This window comes from Gavialis gangeticus, unplaced genomic scaffold (genome assembly GCF_001723915.1).
Source record: "Gavialis gangeticus isolate Ggan-Ray unplaced genomic scaffold, GavGan_comp1, whole genome shotgun sequence".
NCBI classification, from domain to species: domain Eukaryota; kingdom Metazoa; phylum Chordata; order Crocodylia; family Gavialidae; genus Gavialis; species Gavialis gangeticus.
This window is the reverse complement of record NW_017728992.1, coordinates 200,954,125-200,962,315: the sequence shown is the minus strand read 5'-3', so window position 1 is coordinate 200,962,315 and position 8,191 is coordinate 200,954,125. Positions and strand designations below refer to the sequence as shown.

The 8,191-nt window shown below is 42.1% G+C and overlaps 1 protein-coding gene across 3 annotated transcripts in view; it reads left to right on the top strand.

Annotated features, from left to right (window-relative positions):
• Positions 1-8,191, top strand: part of TRAPPC9 (trafficking protein particle complex 9) — a 1,079,595-nt gene that overhangs the window by 557,268 nt on the left and 514,136 nt on the right. The window lies entirely within an intron of this gene.

Below are 8,191 nucleotides of genomic sequence, written 5' to 3'. Positions count from 1 at the left end.
TTGGTCTGACAGGACCTGCCGCTGATGAACCCGTGCTGGTTGCCCCTGAGCATGCCATTCCCTGCTGGCCCCTCCTGGATGTGTGCCAGAATAATTTTCTCGAACAGCTTGCCCAGGATCGAGGTAAGACTGACTGGCCTGTAGTTCCCTGGGTCCTCTTTCCGCCCCTTTTTGAAGATGGGAACCACGTTGGCCCTCTTCCATGGTTGTTGCATGCATTAAAAAGGACTCCTTTCTTTGTTCTCCTACAGCTCTTTTTGTGGTATTTTTATGTTGAGTTTGATTAAAGAACCTTTTTTCCCCCATCTGGAAAAAGGCAATCATCTGTAATTTTGAGGAAGAGCTTCTTGTCTTTCATCTGCCATTATCTAAGAGTCCAGGCAGCCCTGACTCCTGTTGAATGATATTTTTGAGTACACAGTGACATTAGGCAGTCAGTTACGTCTGCACTACTTGTCCTGAATACATCCCTATCAAAACAAGCCCTGGTTTTTGTCTTTTAGATTATCTCTTTCAATTTGCAGTACTGTCTTCAACTATATGAAAGTTGATCTTTCCTCTGTTAATCTGGTACTCCAAGAACTGGCACAGTTGAATAATATTTTTAAAAAATGATTAAAGTACTATACTTTGTTGTGACAGTTGGAGGTCAGTGTTTCTTTTTGTGATATTTATAAGCAAGCATTTCTGATTTTTCAAATGCAATTAGGTCACATGACCTACCTGCCTGTACTGCATTTCCACACGGTTTGGTTGATTAAGAATCAATTGGCTTATTTCCCTTCTGCCACTTCCATTGTAGTTTGGCACGTGTGTGTAAAATGTACAATAAAATGTGTGTGAAATGTGTGAAGTATTTCTGGTTGGTGCCAATGAAGTGGAAATGATTCAAAGTATGGTTTATTCAATATAATATTCTTAACTGCCTGGGAAGAGTGTCCATGCACTGGGGAATCTCAGTATGGAGTAGACTGAAAATCACTTGGGAAACCCTTTATTCACCAGATAATGGCAGAAGGTAGGGCAGAGTGACATTTCTCAGGTGCTGTCACGTTGAAGTAGGTGGTTGTGTGCAAAAGCTCTTGTCTCTCTGAACCGGTTAGTCTCTAAGTTGCCACCCTGCCTTATCTCCTGCCTGACTTCAGACTAACATGGCTATCTACGTCTGTCACCAGGCAATGGAAAGTATAACTTAAAATCAGCTATGGTGTGCAGACTGATAGGAATTTTAACAAATGCAACACAGATGAGGGGATGCAATATCAAAGAAGGATAACTGAGCAGGGAAATACATTACTGGGAGATGTGCTTCATTTATATAAGCAGGGAGTTTTCACGCTGAGATTCATAGAAGTAGGGTTGGAAGAGACCTTGTAGATCATCAGGTCCGACCTCCTGCCTTGGGCAGGAGAGAAAACTGGCTCAAGTGACCCCAGCTAGGTGGATGTCAAGCCTCCTCTTAAAGACCCCCAGGGTAGGAGTGATCACCACTTGCTTTGGAAGTTGGTTCCAGATCCTAGCTGCCCTGGCTTTGAAGTAGTGCCTTCAGATGTCTAGTCTAAACCTACTCTCTAATAACTTGTGTCCATTATTCCTTGTTACCTCGGTGGGCATTAGGGGGAACAAGGTCTCTCCCAAACCCTAGGCCCCCCCTAATAAGTTTATAGATGGCCACCAGGTCCCCCCTGAGCCTTCTCTTGTGGAGGCTGAACAGGTTCAGGTCCTGTCGCCTCTCCTCGTAGGGCCTGCGCTCCTGCCCCTGATCATGCGAGTGGCCTCCTCTGGACCTTCTCAATGCTGTCCACATCCCACCTGAAGTGCAGCGCCCAGAACTGAACACAGTACACCAGCTGCCGCCTCACCAGTGTCTCGTAGAGGGGGAGGATCACCTCCTTGGACCTGCTTGAGATGCATCTGTGGAAGCATGACAAGGTGTGGCTAGCCCTACTGACCATGTTCTCGCATCGTCGGCCTATGTTCATCTTGGAGTCAGTAATGACTCCGAGATCTCTTTCTGCCACCATGCTCTAGAGAAGGGAGTTTCCCAGCTTATAAGTTTGCTGCTGGTTCCTGCTGCCCAAGTGCAGCACCCTGCACTTGTCAGTATTGAAACCCATCCTATTTTTGTTAGCCCATCTCTGTAACCTGTCCAGGTCCTGCTGTAATCTGTCCTTCCCTACTAGTGTGTCCACCTCACCCCAAATCTTGGTATCATCAGCAAATTTAAATAGGCTGCTTTTCACCACGTCTAAGTCACTAATAAAGAAATTGAACTGTGCAGGCCCAAGGACCAAGCCCCAGGGGACTCCACAGCCCACATCCGTCCAAGTCAAAAAAGACCCGTCTACCACCACTCTCTGAGTACGACTCTTCAGCCAATTTGCAATCCATCTGACTGCGTAGGCATCAATGTCACAGTCATCTAGTTTTTTAATGAGAATGGGGTGGGAGACAGTGTCAAAGGCCTTGCTGAAGTCCAGAAAGACTATATCCACTGCGACACCTGCATCCAATGCTTTTGTGACCTGATCGTAGAAGGCAATCTACAAGATTAGCAAAGAAGAGATGTGGGTGGCTGAATCTGTGGCCACTCGAGTCGAGGTGCTGAGCAGTGTCAGGATGGGTGAGTGGACTCCAAAGACAAATCTGGCCAGGGAACCAGGAGGCCAAGCTGAGGGTGAGGTCTAGGAGCAAATTGGAGGGCCCAGCAAGGTAATGTAGGGTCAGCTTGAGTCCTGTTGACCTGGAAGAGGACCTGTCCAGGCATAGGTTTATGTGGGGGAAGTAGAGGGTCAACGGCCCCCAGCAGGAGGGTTATGCCATACTGCAGGCTTCAGATCAGCCATGACCAGCTTGTGTTACTAGCCTCAGGGAGACGGGTCTGAATGGTAGGCACTACTGCTTAGACAATACCCCAGGTTTGAGGCCATGGCTTTACAGGAGTTTGTTTGAGGGTTGCAGAAACAAATAATTTAGCAAAGTAGTTACTGTTCAGGTAAGCAACAGGGACTGACAAAAGTGAGGGTGGTTTCAGGTTCCAAAAGTCAGATTCTGTCCAGTCTTAATAAGCAGAGAAATTAAGATAGCTGTTTACTTTAATTTAATTTACTTATGTGAACACTGCTCTTTGACATCCAGTGTGAATTTATAGGCCTGGATTCTGCACCCTGTTTACACAGGATGTGTCGTTCCATTTGGCTGGGACGATCTGGTTGGGTGTGGTCCTCCTTTTATATCTAGATTGTAAGGCTGGAAGGGGCCTCGGAAGATCATCAGGTCCAGCCCCCTGCACCAAGTAGGAAAGACAACTGGGGTCAGGTGACCCCAGCAAGGTGCCTGTCCAGTCGCCTCCTGAAGACATCCAGGGGAGGCAGTTGCACCATCTCTGGTGGCTGAGCAGGGGGTTGAACTTGGTGACCTCCTGAGGTCCCTTCCAGCCCTAACTTTCTGTGATGATGATTGAGCACATGAGTGGGTTACCTGTTTGAAGTATCTTGGACATTTTGCTTTCACGCAGGCATGGATATTCTTTTAATCTCTTGCTTTTTAACAAGTCTGCTTACTATGTATTCATATCATTTTCTGAGAACTGCTATTTAGCTAGTTTTATGACAGCTGATAACATGGTCAGTATGTCCTTTCAGCTTTGCAGTTAAAGAAATCACAGTTTTTGGTAGCACTGAGACTCGATGCATTGATTTAGGAAAATATCCTATGATGTGGCATATGCCTATGAGAATTAAATCTGGCCTTTTTGGAAAATGACTCTAATTCCATCTTCTCAAAGAATTTCATTTAATTGCATGTGTAATACAACTTTCTGCCTTTTACTTAATTGGTCTCGCCTATGTTGTTTCTTCCTGTTAGGTGACAATTTAGCAATTTCCAATTTGTATACCCTTTGGGAGACTTAATCATATTAAATGGGAATAAAAGCTCTCCATGTCTTTTCTCCCTTGATTTACTGCATGGTGCTGTCTTTTCTCTTCTCCCCTCCACACCCCTGCATTATGTTGGAAAGAGAAGAATATAAATCAGATTGATACCTCAACAAATAATGACAAACGAACATAATTGTTCATCTTGGGAAATGGGGAGAGAAGATAAAGTAGTAGAAAGGGAGATCTGTTTTGAGAGAACTTTTTGTTTTAGAAAAACTGGTCATGCGTAGTTTTTTTGTGCATTTGCTTTTAGAATAATTGGTTTAAACATTATAATAATTTTAAAATGTCTTAACATCTAAGCAGAAGTAAGAGCCAAAATTCAGAAGTGGAAAGAGGCAAGTAAAAGTAAAATCAAAGAAGCTAGATAAAATGCATTATTTAGGGTGCGTGTGGACCATCATCTTTGATATAAAGTGTCTTTTGCTGTTTAATATAATGACTATAGACCTATACTTTATTAACCACGTCTGGGGTACTGTTTATTTGTAGGCACCTGGTGCTGCAGTGTAAGGGATGAAAGCTTTGATCTAAAAAACTGCTTATTTTTGTGTGCAAGGACCAGACAATTAAGCCAGGGTATTACAGATTTTAAAATTTTTCTTGCAGTTTTCTTGTTTGCTCAGTGTCCCAGCTGTATATCCTTGGTTGTGTGGTAGCACCTACTAAGTTGGAGAACTGTGGTCACATTGGTAAAAGATTGGCTCCCAGGGACCGAGTGAGAGGGTTTAGGAACCATGGTGCCATTTGGCCCTGGGAAGGAAAACCTCTAGCTTTGGGGTTAGAGAAGGACTGAGGTTTGGGATTTTACTGTGGACATCATGTCAAATGCCTTTTGGGAGCTGCAGAGGATTTTTTTTCTTAAATACCAGGGTGGTCGGGGCATTTTGATGTGGTGGTTTCAGTAATCTGGGGAATCTGGTAAGTGGGATGGGCAGAGGCCCAGTACAGGTAGTTGTTCAACAGGGTTCTGGTTCTGGTTGCCCAATTAACTGGAATTGGAAACTAATTCAGAGGAATATCTCTTACTAAACGGGTTTGGGCCTGGTATAGAACAAAATGCTTTTTCACTATTTCCAGAACAACATATCATGAGGTTTATCTGAAGCAGTGCTTCGCTTTGAAATGTACTTAATATTTTTTCAAATAATTAAAAGCTTTGTAAAACCGTGACATCTATATGGTGTTGTTTCATGTCAAAGACTATGTTATTTTTCCATATGTATCCCACATACCTGTTCCAAAAAATCGGGAGTTGGAAATTGGGCTGCATAAGTGAGGAAAGCCAGTAAAGTAGCAGTTTCTGCAGCAGAGGCCTCTGAAAACGAAAGCAAATGGCGTGCGCTTCCCGGGGAGCTCCACAATGAGTCGGTTCAGTTGCCTCCCTGCTGCTACGAAGTTACAGTACTGCGACTCACCAGTATTTTCAAGGAAAAACCTTTTATCTCCTTTCTGCTTTTTAAAAACAAGACGCACCTCTTGTTCAAGGGTCTGTTGTATGCAAGAAAATGTGGTGGTTTTATTTTTTTTAGTTTGCCAAATCAATTGAAAACAAAATCACTTTGGTTTAATCCAGACTGATATGTTAAGTTATTTATTGAATAGTTTTAAAAATATGTGTCTTGAGTCAACTGAAAGTAGTAAAGCAGTCATTATTATTAATTTTAATAACAGGACAGTTTATTCAAATTATGCTTCTAATTGGCCAAAGGGGCCCAGTGCCCAACCCCACAACCTTTGCTGCTGATTTGGCTGAGGGGCTGGGTAGTGCCACCCCTCACCAAAGGGCTGTCCTGTAATCTGGGGGTGCATCAGTGGTCCACCCTAAATTGAGCTGATTATAATTGTGATGGTGGTGGTGTTGCTGCTGGGTTGTTTTTTTTTAACGTCAAACCTAGCAAAGAAGACAATCCAGTGCGGAAGCACTACTGCTAAGATGACAGGTTGTTCAAGGAGGGTGAGACAGAAATCCCATTTTCACATGGATCTTTTCTAACAACCACATATTAGATAGACATTTTCTAGACTTGGCTTAGAGGTGATTTCTTATCAAGCTTGAGCCCTTTGACCATTGTTGAAATCTAGGAGGGTAAAACCAAAACAGCTTCATTTAAAAAAAAGAAAAAGAAAAAAAAAAAAAATGAGACACCTATAGCAAAATTGGCTGCAATGTCAAATCTCCTGTCCCTGTTGCAGTGAAAATACTAGTATAAATGCCTGAAGGGGTAGGTAGACCAATAAAAACAAGGGAGGACAGTGCTCAGCACCTACTTTATGATGTTGTTTTTGCTATACAGTCTTATCTGACATAAAGATTATTTCAAGTGTCTGCTACAAAATACAGTTTTTTCTTCATAGCAGTTGAATGTTTAATTTGTAGGCATGGTATTGTATTCTGAAGCTGTTGGGACTTGCATTTACACTGCAGTCTTCCTTGGGAGAGCCAGTAAGTGGGTAAGAATAAACACTGAAAAAGGCAGTGGGCTCGAGAGATGTCCTACAAGATTATGGGAATATAAGGCAGTTCATTATTGTTGTGAAAATTAACTGGAAGCTTGGCACAAGTTTTTGGGTGCTCAGGACTTGTGCCTAGCTTCCATATTTATGCAGTTCTCAGAAGTGTAGTGATAAGAAATATTAGACAACTAGTGCAACATAGCACTGGTTTGGGAAAATATGCAAAAGTAAATCAATATATAATTAATCAGAGACAAAGCGAGCATAATCTTAGCTCAGCACACTGCTGAGCAAGGGCTGTTCCTGGCTGAGTAATATTAGCAATAAAGCAGCACCTTATTTTATTAAATACTATCTTTCTTATATAGGGAAAGTGCTTAGAGGCTATAAAATGAATGCTCATCAGCAGAAATTTAAGTTTAAGGGATTTTAATATTAGAGATATTTGTTAAGACAATGTGGGCTTTCACATTGCTCTAGTATTTTATTGAAGATTTTGTTTTGCTGAATTGAGACTTAATTGTATAGGCTTTTCTTTAATGCACTTTTAAATGAGTCTGGTCATAAATAATGTGTTCCATATTGAATTGGCTTTGGGAGAAAAATGGTTTTGTGGCTCATTCCAAAGTTTGTATGGGAATACATACCTCTGTGTGTATATGAATAATTTTTGATAACAGGCAGTACTAAGCTGTATTTCAGCAGGTCTTGGCAGATGACTAGCTGGAGAACCTGTGCACCTCATTTCTATTTACACTTGATTTACCAAAGCCAATCCTTGGGTAATGCGATTTAGGTTGCTTGAGACTCTACTGTCAGTTGTAAGTATAATTCTTGGAAAGAAATCATTGCAAGATGGGGTTGTCAATCCCAGGGGAGCCATGGGAAGGTCTCACGTGCCAAAACTAGCCATGTTACATGATGTTGATCCCAGGACTGCTGCTAAGAAACATGCCTTTCCCACTCACTCCTGCTCAGCCTACATCAAAGGACAGTATCAGGCAGCATAGCTGGCTTGCAAGTGCCACCCTAGCTCCAGGTTCAGCTATTCTATCCCAGGTGTACTCCTTTGTGTCATAAAGGGACTACCTGAGGAGACCTCTGCACCATGATAAGTTAATTGTTAACATATTCTGGAAAGCTGGGGAAATTTCCAGGGATTGGAAGATGACTGATTTGTGCTTCCAATAAGCAAAAATAATAAAAAGGGATGACCCAGGGAGCTATGGATTGGTTAGCATTATGTCAACGTTGGGTAAAGGAACTGAACAGTTCATTAGGGGCTCAATCGATAAAGGGTTGAAGGATGAAGATATAAAACAAGATTATGAGTGTGATTGATAAAGATAACTACACTAGAATATAACCAAAGCATCTGACCCAGTGCCACTTGACATTTTGATTAAAAAAAAAAAAGCTTGCATTCTGTGGAATTAAGGCACACATTAGAAAGATTATTAGAAATGGCTGAGAAATCACAAAATGTCATTGTTAACAGGGAATAGGTTTGTTTCTAGTAGGGTCTTTTTAGGAAGCAGTATTACTCAATATTTTTATCAACAAAATGATGTTAAATTTTTTGTTGCATAAGGTACACGGTGTCATGATTGGTGTGGGGTGGGGGATAGTAAGAATGAGAAGGGCAGGCTACTACTCTCAGAGTAATCTGAACTGCGTAGTTCATGGTAGCTGTCTAACACCGTACTCTTGCGTCTAGCCAAATGAGAAGTCTCAGAAGTGTTTTCTGATCCTGGGTGTCAGTTTGGGAGTGCTCTATTTGCAGGGTTCATAGT